Source organism: Pecten maximus, chromosome 11 (genome assembly GCF_902652985.1).
Source record: "Pecten maximus chromosome 11, xPecMax1.1, whole genome shotgun sequence".
In the NCBI taxonomy this organism is placed as follows: Eukaryota; Metazoa; Mollusca; class Bivalvia; order Pectinida; family Pectinidae; genus Pecten; species Pecten maximus.
In genome coordinates this window covers 1490934-1508306 of record NC_047025.1, presented here as the reverse complement: position 1 = coordinate 1508306, position 17373 = coordinate 1490934, and the positions used below count along the sequence as shown (strand labels likewise).

At 43.4% G+C, this 17373-nt stretch overlaps 1 long non-coding RNA gene across 1 annotated transcript; it reads right to left on the bottom strand.

Annotated features, from left to right (window-relative positions):
- Positions 1 to 356: 356 nt before the first annotated feature.
- Positions 357 to 15671, bottom strand: LOC117338224. The gene is made up of 2 exons (XR_004534988.1): positions 15583 to 15671; positions 357 to 570 (listed from the first exon to the last, which is right to left on the bottom strand). It is a non-coding gene; the product is annotated as an uncharacterized LOC117338224 (long non-coding RNA).
- Positions 15672 to 17373: the final 1702 nt, after the last annotated feature.

Genomic DNA, 17373 nt, shown 5'->3' with positions numbered 1-17373 from the left:
ATTGAAAGAACGTATCGTTTTACCAAATTATTGGATTGGCCATATTGTCGCTGCAGTCATCTATTGGTCCGGAATCTGCAATTGATCAGTTGATTTTACCTAGATTTATTGATTTTTATTGATTTATTTTCATTGATTTGTGTTCGGATTTTTTAATTTTTTTTATTTAATTTTTTTATTCATGTTTTATTTTGATCTTTTATACAATTCATTGAGTTATTGATATTAATTATTGATTGGTTTGCCTATTTATTTTTGATGAATTTTTTTTTATTATTTTTTTTTATTTCTTACATTTTATTTGATTTATTTATTGTTATTGTGTTATTTCAACAGTTTATTGTAGTTTTGTTTTAGGTTGATTTTATTTCATTGTTTTAATTTTATTGCTTTTGCTTTTGTTTAATTGTTGCTATCTGTAATTTTTGTGAAGCAAATTTAATTTTACTTCAGTCTTCAAAAAAACAGAAACAGACATAACCTAAGTAGTGAATCACCAGGCCATCAATCGTTCATATTGTCACTCCTGTTGTTCAGGTCCTCTGCTTCCATGATCTGCAATTTGGTATTCTAAGAAGTGAAAAAAAAAGAAAACGGTCTAATTAAAACATATACAGAATACACATTGCTACAATAATAAAATATTGAGTTCTTAGTATAAAGGCTCAAGCCCAAGAGCAGCCATCTGATTCTATGTATTTAAAATAGTCTAACCTCAGTAATAAAAAAACTCAAGGTCCCCCTCTCAGTCAAGGTATTTAAAACAGTCAGTTAAGATATATATTGATAGTTATAAAACACTCAAATTCCAAATATAAATTCGCTGCCGTCCCCCTCCAACACACACAAATTCCCCTCCCCCCCCCCCCCCCCCAAAAAAAAATGTATGCATATGAAAACGGTCAAATCAAACATATATACAGAATACAGAATACATGGATACAGTGAAATAAAATATTCAATTTAAATACAGCTCCCCCCATTCCCCCATAATGTCAGTTAACATATTTAAAATTTGCGTTTAAGACCTACAAACAGAAAAAAAAATGATATAATAGAACACGACTTAATATATGGTCTCACGCCCAAGACCAACAATACCAGTCTAGTTAATTAAAATCGTTCTTTAAAACATACATACACACAGTAATGAAACATTAAATTTCTTACTATACAGGACCCCCCTCTCCCTCACCACGACGACTAATAAAACATTACAGTTCTTAATATACATGACCCCCACCCCGTCCCCCACCAGTAATAAAACATCAAAGTTCTTTGTATACAGGACCCCCCCCCCCCACCCCACCAGTAATGAAACATTAAAGTTCTTACTAAACAGGACCCCCTCCCCCCACCGGTAACAAAACATTAAAGTTCTTACTATAGGTGACCCCTCCCCCCTCCTCCTACCAGTAATAAAACATTCCAGTTCTTACTATACAGGACACCCCCTCCAGTAATGAAACATTAAAGTTCTTAGTATAAAGAAACCCTCCCGCCCCCCCCCCCCCAACCAGTAATAAAACAGGACACCCTCCCCCTACCAGTAATAAAAAATTAAAGTTCTTACTATACAGGACCCCACCCTCCCCCAGTAATGAAACATTAAAGTTCTCACTTTACTGGACCCCCCTACCCCCTCCCCCCACCACACCAGTAATACAACAGGACACCCTCCCCCTACCAGTAATAAAAAATTAAAGTTCTTACTATACAGGACCCCCCCCCCCCCCTCCCCCAGTAATGAAACATTAAAGTTCTTACTTGACCGGACCCCCCACCCCCCCTCCCTCGAGTAATAAAACATTAAAGTTCTTTGTATACAGGACCCCCCCCCCCCCCCCCACCAGTAATAAAAGATTAAAGTTCTCAGTATACAGGACCACTCCCTCCCACCAGTAATGAAACATTAAAGTTCTCGCATGAGTAATGAAACATTAAAATTCTTAGTATACAGGACCCCCACCTCCCACCAGTAATAAAACATTAAAGTTCTTACTATAAAGGACCACCTCCCCCCACCGGTAATAAAACATTAAAAGTTCTTACTATACAGGACCCCACTCCCCCACGAGTAATAAAACATTAAAGTTCTTACTATACATGACCCCCCCCCCCCCTCTCCTCCTACCAGTAATAAAACATTTAAATTATTAGTAAACAGGACCCCCACCACCACCACCACGAGTAATAAAACATTAATGTCCATACTATACAGGACCACCCCCCCCACACCAGTAATAAAACATTAAAGTTCTTTGTATACTGGACAACCCCCCCCCCCCCCTCCTCCCGACAGTAATGAAACATTAAAGATCCTAATATACAGGACCCCCTCCCCACCAGTAATAAAACATTAAAGTTCTTAGTATAAAGGAACCCTCCCCCCCCCAACCAGTAATACAACAGGACACCCTCCCCCACCAGTAATAAAAAATTAAAGTTCTTACTAAACAGGACCATCCTCCCCCAAGTAATGAAACATTAAAATTCTTAGTATACAGGACCCCCCCCCCCCCCCCACCTCCCACCAGTAATACAACATTACAGTTCTTAGTAAACAAGACCCCCTAACACCACCACCACCACGAGTAATAAAACATTAAAAACTTTTGTATATAGGACCCTGCCCCCCCCCCCCCCCACCCCGTAATGAAACAATAAAGTTCTCATTATACAGGATCCAAACCCCTCCCCCTACCAGTAATAAAACAATTAAAGTTCTTAGTATACAGGACCCGCCCCCCCCCCCTTCTGACAGTAATTAAACATTAAAGTTCTTTGTATATAGGACCGCTCCTTCCATCTCCCATGAGTATTTAAACATTAAAGTTCTTTGTATATAGGACCGCTCCTTCCATCTCCCATGAGTATTTAAACATTAAAGTTCTTTGTATACAAGACACCCCCCTCTCACCAGTAATGAAACATTAAAGTTCTTACTAAACAGGTCTCCCTCCCCTACCCCACGAGTAATCAAACATTAAAGATTTTACTATACAGGACCACCCCCTCCCATCAGTAATAAAACATTGAAGTTCTTCCTAACAGGACCCCCTCCCCCCCCCCCCCCCCGGTAATAAAACATTAAAGTTCTTACTATACAGGACCCCCTCCCCCCACCGGTAATAAAACATTAAAGTTCTTACTATACAGGACCCCCTCCCCCCACCGGTAATAAAACATTAAAGTTCTTACTATACAGGACACCCCCCTCCACCTACCAGTAATCAAACATTTAACTTATTAGTAAACAGGACCCCCCCCCCCCCCACCACCACCACCACGAGTAATAAAACATTAAAAAAATTTGTATATAGGACCCCGCCCCCCCCCCACCCCGTAATGAAACAATAAAGTTCTCATTATACAGGACCCAAACCCCTCCCCCCCTACCAGTAATAAAACATTAAAAGTTCTTACTATACAGGACACCCCCCTCCTCCTACCAGTAATCAAACATTTAACTTATTAGTAAACAGGACCCCCCCCCCCCCCCCCCACCACCATCACGAGTAATAAAACATTAATGTCCATACTATACAGGACCACTCCCTCCCACCAGTAATGAAACATTAAAGTTCTCGCATGAGTAATGAAAACATTAAAATTCTTAGTATACAGGACCCCCACCTCCCACCAGTAATAAAACATTAAAGTTCTTACTATACAGGACCCCCTCCCCCTCAGTAATAAAACATTAAAAGTTCTTACTATACAGGACCACCCCCCCCCCCCCCCCCCCTCCCCCACGAGTAATAAAACATTAAAGTTCTTACTATACATGACCCCCCTGTCCTCCTACCAGTAATAAAACATTTAAGTTATTAGTAAACAGGACCCACCACCACGACTAATAAAACATTAATGTCCATACTATACAGGACCCCCCCCCCCCCCCACACACACACACCAGTAATAAAACATTAAAGTTCTTTGTATACTGGACAACCCCCTCCCCCCTCCCGACAATAATGAAACATTAAAGATCCTACTATACAGTACCCCCTCCCCCCACCAGTAATAAAACATAAAAGTTCTAAGTATAAAGAAATCCTTCCCCCCCCCCCCCACCAGTAATAAAACATTAAAGTTCTTAGTATAAAGGAACCCCCCCCCCCCAAAACCATTAATAAAACAGGACACCCTCCCCCCACCAGTAATAAAACATTAAAGTTCTTAGTAAAAAGGAACCCTCCCCCCAAACCAGTAATTATACAGGACCCCCACCTCCCACCAGTAATAAAACATTAATGTCTATACTATACAAGGCCACCCCCCCCCATCCCCCCTCCCCACACCAGTAATAAAACATTAAAGTTCTTTGTATACTGGACAACCCCTCCCCCCCCCCTCCCGACAGTAATGAAACATTAAAGTTCTTAGTATAAAGGAACCCTCCCCCCAAACCAGTAATAAAACAGAACACCCTCCCCACACCAGTAATAAAACATTAAAGTTCTTTGTATACTGGACAATCCCCCCCTCCCGACAGTAATGAAACATTAAAGATCCTACTATACAGTACCCCCCTCCCCCTACGAGTAATAAAACATTAAAGTTCTTAGTATAAAGGAATCCTCCCCCCCCCCCCCCCCCCCAACCAGTAATACAACAGGACACCCTCCCCCCACCAGTAATAAAAAATTAAAGTTCTTACTATACAGGACCCCACCCCACCGCCCTCGAGTAATACAACATTAAAGTTCTTTGCATACAGGACCCCCCTCCCCCACCAGTAATAAAAGATTAAAGTTCTCAGTATACAGGACCACTCCCTCCCACCAGTAATGAAACATTAAAGTTCTTAGTATACAGGACCCCCCACCTCCCACCAGTAATAAAACATTAATGTCTATACTATACAGGGCCGATACCCCCTCCCCCCTCCCACACCAGTAATAAAACATTAAAGTTTTTAGTAAAAAGGAACCCTCCCGCCCAAACCAGTAATTATACAGGACCCCCACCTCCCACCAGTAATAAAACATTAATATCTATACTATACAGGGCCACCACCCCCCCCCCCCCCATCCCCCTCCCCCACACCAGTAATAAAACATTAAAGTTCTTTGTATACTGGACAACCCCCCCCCCCCCCCTCCCGACAGTAATGAAACATTAAAGTTCTTAGTATAAAGGAACCCTCCCCCCAAACCAGTAATAAAACAGAACACCCTCCCCACACCAGTAATAAAACATTAAAGTTCTTTGTATACTGGACAATCCCCCCCCTCCCGACAGTAATGAAACATTAAAGATCCTACTATACAGTACCCCCCCCCCCCCCTACGAGTAATAAAACATTAAAGTTCTTAGTATAAAGGAATCCTCCCCCCCCCCCCCCCCCCCCAACCAGTAATACAACAGGACACCCTCCCCCCACCAGTAATAAAATATTAAAGTTCTTACTATACAGGACCCCACCCCACCTCCCTCGAGTAATACAACATTAAAGTTCTTTGCATACAGGACCCCCTCCCCCACCAGTAATAAAAGATTAAAGTTCTCAGTATACAGGACCACTCCCTCCCACCAGTAATGAAACATTAAAGTTCTCCCATGAGTAATGAAACATTAAAATTCTTAGTATACAGTACCCCCCTCCCCCCACCAGTAATAAAACATTAAGTTCTTAGTATAAAGGACCCCCCCCCCCCCCCCCAAAAAAAAAACCATTAATAAAACAGGACACCCTCCCCCCACCAGTAATAAAACATTAAAGTTCTTAGTATAAAGGAATCCTGCCCTCCCCCCAACCAGTAATACAACAGGACACCCTCCCCCCACCAGTAATAAAACATTAAAGTTCTTAGCATAAAGGAATCCTTCCCCCCCCCCCAACCAGTAATACAACAGGACCCCCACCTCCCACCAGTAATAAAACATTAATGTCTATACTATACAGGGCCGATACCCCCTCCCCCCTCCCCACACCAGTAATAAAACATTAAAGTTCTTTGTAAACTGGACAACAACCCCCCCCCCCCTCCCGACAGTAATGAAACATTAAAGTTCTTAGTATAAAGGCCCCCCCCCCCAAAAAAAAACCCCATTAATAAAACAGGACACCCTCCCCCCACCAGTAATAAAACATTAAAGTTCTTAGTATAAAGGAACCCTCCCCCCAACCATTAATAAAACAGGACACCCTCCCCCCACCAGTAATAAAACATTAAAGTTCTTAGTATAAAGGAACCCTCCCCCCAAACCATTAATAAAACAGGACACCCTCTCCCCCCCCCCCCCCCCAACCAGTAATCAAAACAGGGGGACCCTCCCCCAGGACACCCTCCCCCGCCAGTATAAAAAAATTAAGTTCTGACTAAACAGGACCCCCCTCCCCCCAGTAAGAACATTCAAAGTTCTTACTATACAGGAGACCCCCCCCCCTCTCCCCACGAGTAATAAAACATTAAAGTTCTTACTATATATGAACCCCCCCCTCCTCCTACCAGTAATAAAACATTTAAGTTATTAGTAAACAGGACCCACCACCACGACTAATAAAACATTAATGTCCATACTATACAGGACCCCCCCCCCCCCCCCCCCCCACAACACACACACACCAGTAACTAAAACATTAAAGTTCTTTGTATACTGGACACCACCCCTCCCCCCCCTCCCGACATAATGAAACATTAAAAGATCCTACCATACAGTACCACCCCTCCCCCCACCAGTAATAAAACATTAAGTTCCAGATAAAGAAAATCTTCACCCCCCCCCCCCCCACCAGTAATAAAACATTAAAGTTCTTAGTATAAAAGAACCCCCCCCCCCAAACCATTAATAAAACAGTACCCCCTCCCCCCACCAGTAATAAAACATTAAAGTTCCAAGGATAAAGAAATCCTTCACCCCCCCCCCCCACCCCAGTAATAAAACATTAAAGTTCTTAGTATAAAGAACCCCCCCCCCAAACCATTAATAAAACAGGACACCCTCCCCCCACCAGTAATAAACATTAAAGTTCTTAGTATAAAGGAACCCTCTCCCCACCCCCCCCCCCCCCCCCCCAAACCAGTAATCAAACAGGACACCCTCCCCACCCCGCCATAATAAAAAATTAAAGTTTCTTACTAACAGGACCCCCCCCCCCCCCGTAATAAAACATTAAAAGTTCTTACTATACAGGAGACCCCCCCCCCCCCCTCCCCCACGAGTAATAAAACATTAAAGTTCTTACTATATATGAACCCCCCCTCCTCCTATACCAGTAATAAAAAACATTTAGTTATTAGTAACAGGGACCCACCACACGACTAGATAAAACATTAATGTCCATACTATACAGGACCCCCCCCCCCCACACACACACCAGTAATAAAACATTAAAAGTTCTTTGTATACTGGACAACCCCCTCCCCCTCCCGACAATAATGAACATTAAGATCCTACTATACAGTCCCCCCTCCCCCCACCAGTAATAAAACATTAAAGTTCTAAGTATAAAGAAATCCTTTCCCCCCCCCCCCCACCAGTAATAAAACATTAAAGTTCTTAGTATAAAGGAACCCCCCCCCAAACCATTAATAAAACAGGACACCCTCCCCCCACCAGTAATAAAACATTAAAGTTCTTAGTAAAAAGGAACCCTCCCCCCCAAACCAGTAATTATACAGGACCCCCACCTCCCACCAGTAATAAAACATTAATGTCTATACTATACAAGGCCACCCCTCCCCCCAAAACACCCTCCCCACACCAGTAATAAAACATTAAAGTTCTTTGTATACTGGACAATCCCCCCCTCCCGACAGTAATGAAACATTAAAGTTCTTAGTATAAAGGAACCCTCCCCCTACGAGTAATAAAACATTAAAGTTCTTAGTATAAAGGAGTCCTCCCCCCCCCCCCCCCCCCCAACCAGTAATACAACAGGACACCCTCCCCCCACCAGTAATAAAAAATTAAAGTTCTTACTATACAGGACCCCACCCCACCGCCCTCGAGTAATACAACATTAAAGTTCTTTGCATACAGGACCCCCTCCCCCACCAGTAATAAAAGATTAAAGTTCTCAGTATACAGGACCACTCCCTCCCACCAGTAATGAAACATTAAAGTTCTCCCATGAGTAATGAAACATTAAAATTCTTAGTATACAGGACCCCCACCTCCCACCAGTAATAAAACATTAATGTCTATACTATACAGGGCCGATACCCCCTCCCCCCTCCCCACACCAGTAATAAAACATTAAAGTTTTTAGTAAAAAGGAACCCCCTCTCCCCCCAACCAGTAATTATACAGGACCCCCACCTCCCACCAGTAATAAAACATTAATGTCTATACTATAAAGGGCCACCACCCCCCCCCCCCATCCCCCCCTCCCCACACCAGTAATAAAACATTAAAGTTCTTTGTATACTGGACAACCCCCCCCCCCCCCCCCCTCCCGACAGTAATGAAACATTAAAGTTCTTAGTATAAAGGAACCCTCCCCCCAAACCAGTAATAAAACAGAACACCCTCCCCACACCAGTAATAAAACATTAAAGTTCTTTGTATACTGGACAATCCCCCCCCCCCCGACAGTAATGAAACATTAAAGATCCTACTATACAGTACCCCCCCCCCCCCCCTACGAGTAATAAAACATTAAAGTTCTTAGTATAAAGGAATCCTCCCCCCCCCCCCCCAACCAGTAATACAACAGGACAACCTCCACCCCCACCAGTAATAAAATATTAAAGTTCTACTATACAGGACCCCACCCCCACCTACCCTTCGAGTAATACAACATTAAAGTTCTTTGCATACAGGACCCCCCCCCCCCCACCAGTAAAGAAAAGAGTTAAAGTTCTCAGTATACAGGACCACTCCCTCCCACCAGTAATGAAACATTAAAGTTCTCCCCATGAGTAATGAAACATTAAAATTCTTAGTATACAGGACCCCCACCTCCCACCAGTAATAAAACATTAATGTCTATACTATACAGGGCCGATACCCCCTCCCCCCATCCCCCACCAGTAATAAAACATTAAAGTTCTTTGTATACTGGACAACAACCCCCCCCCCCCCCCCCCCCCCCCCCCCCTCCCGACAGTAATGAAACATTAAAGTTCTTAGTATAAAGGAACACTCCCCCCAACCAGTAATATAACACGACACCCTCCCCCCACCAGTAATAAAAAAATTAAAGTTCTTACTATACATGACCCCCCCCCCCCTTCCTCCTACCAGTAATAAAACATTTCAGTTATTAGTAAACAGGACCCCCCACCACCACCACCACGAGTAATAAAACATTAATGTCCATACTATACAGGACCACCCCCCGCCCCCACACCAGTAATAAGACATTAAAGTTCTTTGTATACTGGACAACCCCCCCCCCCCTCCCGACAGTAATGAAACATTAAAGATCCAACTATACAGTACCCCCCCCTCCCCCCACCAGTAATAAAACATTAAGTTCTTAGTATAAAGGACCCCCCCCCCAAAAAAAAAACCATTAATAAAACAGGACACTCCCCCCCACCAGTAATAAAACATTAAAGTTCTTAGTATAAAGGAAACCCCCCCCCCCAAACCATTAATAAAACAGGACACCCTCCCCCCACCAGTAATAAAACATTAAAGTTCTTAGTATAAAGGAACCCTCCCCCCCCCAAACCATTAATAAAACAGGACACCCTCCCCCCACCAGTAATAAAACATTAAAGTTCTTAGTATAAAGGAATCCTTCCCTCCCCCAACCAGTAATACAACAGGACACCCTCCCCCCACCAGTAATAAAACATTAAAGTTCTTAGCATAAAGGAATCCTTCCCCCCCCCCCCAACCAGTAATACAACAGGACCCCCACCTCCCACCAGTAATAAAACATTAATGTCTATACTATACAGGGCCGATACCCCCTCCCCCCTCCCCACACCAGTAATAAAACATTAAAGTTCTTTGTAAACTGGACAACAACCCCCCCCCCCCCCCTCCCGACAGTAATGAAACATTAAAGTTCTTAGTATAAAGGACCCCCCCCCCAAAAAAAACCCCATTAATAAAACAGGACACCCTCCCCCCACCAGTAATAAAACATTAAAGTTCTTAGTATAAGGAACCCTCCCCCCAAACCATTAATAAAACAGGACACCCTCTCCCCCCCCCCCCCCCAACCAGTAATCAAACAGGACACCCTCCCCCCCGCCAGTAATAAAAAATTAAAGTTCTTACTAAACAGGACCCCCCTCCCCCCAGTAATGAAACATTAAAAGTTCTTACTATACAGGAGACCCCCCCCCCCCCCCCCTCCCCCACGAGTAATAAAACATTAAAGTTCTTACTATATATGAACCCCCCTCCTCCTACCAGTAATAAAACATTTAAGTTATTAGTAAACAGGACCCACCACCACGACTAATAAAACATTAATGTCCATACTATACAGGAACCCCCCCCCCCCCCCCCACACACACACACCAGTAATACACATTAAGTTCTTTGTATACTGGACAACCCCCTCCCCCCCCTCCCGACAATAATGAAACATTAAAGATCCTACCATACAGTACCCCCTCCCCCCACCAGTAATAAAACATTAAAGTTCTAAGGATAAAGAAATCCTTCACCCCCCTCCCCCCACCAGTAATAAAACATTAAAGTTCTTAGTATAAAAGAACCCCCCCCCCAACCATTAATAAAACAGGACACCCTCCCACCACCAGTAATAAAACATTAAAGTTCTTAGTATAAGGAACCCTCTCCCCCCCCCCCCCCCCCAACCAGTAATCAAACAGGACACCCTCCCCCCGCCAGTAATAAAAAATTAAAGTTCTTACTAAACAGGACCCCCCTCCCCCCAGTAATGAAACATTAAAAGTTCTTACCATACAGTACCCCCTCCCCCCACCAGTAATAAAACATTAAAGTTCTAAGTATAAAGAAATCCTTCCCCCCCCCCCCGCCACCAGTAATAAAACATTAAAGTTCTTAGTATAAAAGGAACCCCCCCCCCCCCAAACCATTAATAAAACAGGACAACCCTCCCCCCACCAGTAATAAAACATTAAAGTTCTTAGTAAAAGGAACCCTCCCCCCAAACCAGTAATTATACAGGACCCCCCACCTCCCACCAGTAATAAAACATTAATGTCTATACTATACAAGGCCACCCCTCCCCCAAAACACCCTCCCCACCAACCAGTAATAAAAAAATTAAGGCTTGGTATACTGGGACAATCCCCCCCCCCTCCCGACGTAATGAAACATTAAAGTCTTAGTATAAGGAACCTCGCCCAAACCAGTAATAAAACAGAACACCCTCCCCACACCAGTAATTTTTGAAAAAGAAAAACATGAAAAGTTCTTTGATTACGGACAATCCCCCCCTCCGACAGTAATGAAAACATTAAAAGATCCTACTATACAGTAACCCCCCTCCCTACGAAGTAATAAAACATTAAAGTTCTAGTCGAAAGAATCCTCCCCCCCCCCCCCCCCAGTAAGTGACAACAGGCACACTCCCCCACCAGTAATAAAAAAATTAAAGTTCTTACTATACAGGACCCCACCCCACCGCCCTCGAGTAATACAACATTAAAGTTCTTTGCATACAGGACCCCCTCCCCCACCAGTAATAAAAGATTAAAGTTCTCAGTATACAGGACCACTCCCTCCCACCAGTAATGAAACATTAAAGTTCTTAGTATACAGGACCCCCCACCTCCCACCAGTAATAAAACATTAATGTCTATACTATACAGGGCCGATACCCCCCCCCCCCCCCCCCCCTCCCCACACCAGTAATAAAACATTAATGTCTATACTATACAGGACCACCCCCCTTCCCCCACCAATAATAAAACATTAAAGTTCTTAGTATAAAGGAACCCTTCCCCCCCCCCCCCCCCCCAACCAGTAATACAGCAGGACACCCTCCCTCCACCAGTAATTAAAAAATTAAAGTTCTTACTAAACAGGACCCCCCCCCCCCCCTCCAGTAATAAAACATTAAAGTTCTTTGTATACTGGACAACCCCCCCCCCCTCCCGCCCAGTAATGAAACATTAAGGATCCTACTATACAGTACCCCCTCCCCCCACCAGTAATAAAACATTAAAGTTCTAAGTATAAAGGAACCCCCCCCCCCCCCAACCAGTAATACAACAGGACACCCTCCCCCCTCCAGTAATAAAAACTAAAAGTTCTTACTATACAGGAGACCCCCCCCCCCCCCCCCCCACGAGTAATAAAACATTAAAGTTCTTACTATATATGAACCCCCCCCCTCCTCCTACCAGTAATAAAACATTTCAGTTATTAGTAAACAGGACCCCCCACCACCACCACTACGAGTAATAAAACATTAATGTCCATACTTTACAGGAACACCCCCCCCCCCCCCCCCCCCCCCCCCCACACACACCAGTAATAAAACATTAAAGTTCTTTGTATACTGGACAACCCTCCACCCCCCTCCCGACAGTAATGAAACATTAAAGATCCTACTATACAGTACCCCCCTCCCCCCCCCAAGTAATAAACATTGAAGTTCTTAGTATAAAGGACCCCCCCCCCCCCCCAAAAAAAAACAAAACCCATTTAATAAAACATGACCCCCCTCCCCCCACCAGTAATAAACCTTAAAGTTCTTTAGTATAAAGGAACCTCCCCCCCCCCAACCATTAATACAGCAGGACACCCTCCCACCGCCAGTAAAAAAAATTTAAAGTTCTTACTATACAGGGAATCCCCCCCCCCCCCCCCACCGTACCCGGTATAAAACATTAAATTCTTTGTATACAGGACCCCCCTCCCCTCCCCACCAGTAATAAAACATACAATTCGTAGTATCCCAGGACCACCCCACCTCCCCACCATAATACACCTTAATGTCTATACTATAACAGGCCACCCCCCCCATCCCACACCAGTATAAACATTTAAAGTTCTTTGTATACTGGGCAACCCCCCCCCCCCCCCCCCCCTCCGACAGTAATGAACATTAAAGTTCTGGGTATAAAGGAACCCTCCCCCCCCCCAACCAGTAATAAAACAGGACACCCTCCCCCCACCAGTAATAAAAAAATTAAAGTTTCTTACTATACATGACCCCCCCCCCCCCCCCCCTCCTACCAGTAATAAAACATTTAAGTTATTAGTAAAGAGGACCCACCACCACAACCACCACGAGTAATAAAACATTAATGTCCATACTATACAGGACCACCCCCCCCCCCCCCCCCCCCCACACACACACCAGTAATAAACATTAAAGTTCTTTGTATACAGTACCCCACCTCCCACCAGTAATAAAACATTAATGTCCATACTATACAGGACCACCCCCCACACCAATATAAAACATTAAAGTTCTTTGTATACTGGACAACCCCCCCCCCCCCTCCCGACAGTAATGAAACATTAAAGATCCTACTATACAGTACCCCCCTCCCCCACCAGTAATAAAACATTAAAGTTCTTACTATACAGGACCCCTCCTTCCATCTCCCACCAGTAATAAAACATTAAAGTTCTTTCTATACAGGACCCCCCCCCCCCCCCCACCAGTAATAAAATATTCAAGTTCTTAGTATACAGGACCCCCCCCCCCCCCGAGCAGTAATAAAACATTCTAGTTGTAAGTATACAGGAACACCCCCCCCCCCCCCCCCCGAGCAGTAATAAAACATTCTAGTTGTTAGTATACAGGAACACACACACACACACACACCCCTCCCCCACGAGTAATAAAACATTCAAGTTCTTAATATACAGGACCTCCCCCCTCCCACCGGTAATACATTCTAGGTTTTAGTATACAGGAACACCCTCACCGCCCACCAGTAATAAAACATTAAAGTTCTTTCTATACAGGACCCCCCACCCCCCCCCCCCCTACCAGTAATAAAACATTCCAGTTCTTAGTATAAAGGAACCCTCCCCCCCCCCCCCCCCCCCCCCCCAACCAGTAATAAAACAGGACACCCTCCCCCCACCAGTAATAAAAAATTAAAGTTCTTACTATACAGGACCCTCCTTCCCCCACCAGTAATGAAACATTAAAGTTCTTACTTTACCGCCCCCCCCCCCCTCCCTCCCTCGAGTAATAAACATTAAATTTCTTACTATACAGGACCCCTCCTTCCATCTCCCATGTGTAATGAAACATTAAAATTCTTAGTATACAGGACCCCCACCTCCCACCAGTAATAAAACATTAATGTCTATACTATACAGGGCCACCCCCCCCCCCCCCCTCTCCCCCCCTCCCCACACCAGTAATAAAACATTAAAGTTCTTTGTATACTGGACAACCCCCCCCCCCCCTCCCGACAGTAATGAAACATTAAAGTTCTTAGTATAAAGGAACCCTCCCCCCCAACCAGTAATACAACATTAAAGTTCTTAGTAAACAAGACCCTCTAAAACCACCACCACGAGTAATAAAACATTAAAGTTCTATGTATATAGGACCCATCCCCTCCCCCTACCAGTAATATAACATTAAAGTTCTTACTATACAGGACAACCTTTCTCCCACCAGTAATACAGCATTCCAGTTCTTAGTGTACAGGACCCCTCCCCTCGCCCCCCTCGCAGTAATAAAACATTATAGTTCTTACTATACAGGAGCCATCCGCCCTCCCCCCACCAGTAATAAACATAAAAATTCTTAGTATACAGGACCACCCCCCCCCCACCCCACCCCCCCCCCCAACCAGTAATAAAACACTATACAGAAACCCCCCTCCCACCAGTAATCAAACATTAAAGTTCTTACTATATAGGACCTCCCAACGAGTAATAAAACATTTAAGTTTATATTATACAGGAACACCCCCCCCCCCCTCCCCGAGCAGTAATAAAACATTCTAGTTGTTAGTATACAGGAACACACACACACACACCCCCTCCCCCACGAGTAATAAAACATTCAAGTTCTTAATATACAGGACCTCCCCCCTCCCACCGGTAATACATTCTAGGTTTTAGTATACAGGAACACCCTCACCGCCCACCAGTAATAAAACATTAAAATTCTTTCTATACAAGAACCCCCCCCCCCCCCCCCACCCCAACAGTAATAAAACATTCCAGTTCTTAGTATAAAGGACCCCCCCCCCCCCCAGCAGTAGTTCTAGTTGTTAGTATACAGGAACACACCGTCCCCCCCCCCCCCCCCCACGAGTAATAAACATTAAAGTGCTTAGTATACAGGACCCCCCCCCCCCCACCCCCACCAGTAATACAACATTAAAGTTTTTTCTATAAACAGGACCACCCCCCCCCCCCCCCACCAGTAATAATAAAACATTCAAGTTCTAAGTATACAGGACCCCCCCCCCCCCCCCCCCCCCCCCCAGTAATAATAAAACATTCAAGTTCTAAGTATACAGAACCACCCACCACCCACCACCCTCCCACCTGTAATAAAACATTCAATGTGTTAGTAGTTAGTATACAGGAAAAACATTCATAAAAAGTTCTTACTAAACAGGAGAACATGAAAAACATTCGTTATAGATTTACACTAATTATATGATAAATGTTTGACCCTGAAAATGAAAATATGTTGCTGAAAGAAATTCAAAATCTACAATGGCTTCTACTCAACAAAATACTCACACCCAGCACTGGATCAGACCACGTCTTCTGAACAGCAAGTCTCGTGCAAAAGTGACGCTAAACTTCAAAACGCTGAACAAATTTCAATCCGATTGACAGGCACCCAGTGGAAACACTGGTTACATAGGGACAGTTTGTAAGCAACATTTTCACTGGTCAATATGGTCACGTTGGAATGAATTCATACGCAAAGAAGTGATATTGGTCCCCGTGTGTCGCGCATTGTTACAACTGTGAAGACAATAGTTATCATAAAGTGCGCAAAAAATGCACCTTAATTATCTGTTTATAATTTACATTTCCTGAAATTTGATGATATGAATGATAAGAAACCATTCATAGAATGAGTATATGTAGGGTTGGAAGACTGTAACCTTGCGTCTGTGAAAACCCCCAATTATTTTCTCTCAACTTTGTTATGGTGTGTATTTGCACGTGCAGATGGTGCGCCTGAGATGGACTTGGTCTTTAAATTTGGCGCCACGTACACGTAGTGAGGTGTACAGGGACATATATTTGTGTGTGTGGGTGTGTGTGTGTGTTGTGTGTGTGTGTGTGTGTGTGTGTTTTTTTCTGTGTAATTGATCACTGGCAAATCAAAATCCATAACCAGCTGGGTACGTTTCATTTTGACATAATACATTCCTTAAACTCTGATGAAATTACATTCGAGTGGAATATTAACAATATGCAATAATTTCAAAACACGAGATAATATATAGAGGATTACTCCCTGTGTCATAAAAAATGAAGTTTAAATATTTTTTTTTATAGACTTTTTATTTATTTATTTTTTCATTTTACAGACTGACTCTCTTTATTATCAGTTTTACGACTCCTCAATATAAGAACTGTGAAGTGAATAAATTACATCATTTTTCACTGTTATATAAAAAGATAGAAGCTGTCTATTTCAGTACCCGTGTATATCAATATGTCAGTCATACTAGTAACCAGCGGTGAAATCGTTTTTTTTTTTTTTTTTTTTTTTGAAATGTAAGGAAATATTTCTGGATAGCATTTACTTCCACATATATTTGAATATGTGATCAGTGCTAATCAATAAATAAAAACATGTTTTGAGTGTCATTGAAGTCAAAGATGTTTCATCCTATAAACCCACTTCTCGGATGAATGCTAGGTGAGCGATACAGGGCCATTGAAACACAAAGATTTCGAGTTTGCTTGACTACTCAGTTTTACCTTTACTGTAACTGGGACACTGAAAGAACTCTGTCTATAGACACGAAACCTAGCGGTAGATAGTCGGCGAGACGAAACCTAGCGGTAGATAGTCGGCGAGACGAAACCTAACGGTAGATAGTCGGCGAGACGAAACCTAACGGTAGATAGTCGGCGAGACGAAACCTAGCGGTAGATAGTCGGCGAGACGAAACCTAACGGTAGATAGTCGGCGAGACGAAACCTAACGGTAGATAGTCGGCGAGACGAAACCTAGCGGTAGATAGTCGGCGAGACGAAACCTAGCGGTAGATAGTCGGCGAGACGAAACCTAACGGTAGGAGGATTAATGCAGGCGATAAAACCAAAAACAAACTAAAGCCGACAGAACACTGACTTAAAATTCGGCGAGACGAAACCTAGCGATAGGCGGAGTCACTTAGGTGATAAACCTTTAACTAACACATTGTAACTGGGAATTTCAAATACAACGCAATCCACGCCCAGTTAAAAAATTGTAGGAAATATAGATATGGATTTTTTTCCATTTTCGTTTATAAAGATATGAGACAACATGTGTAATATATGCATTACAAAATTAAGTTTATT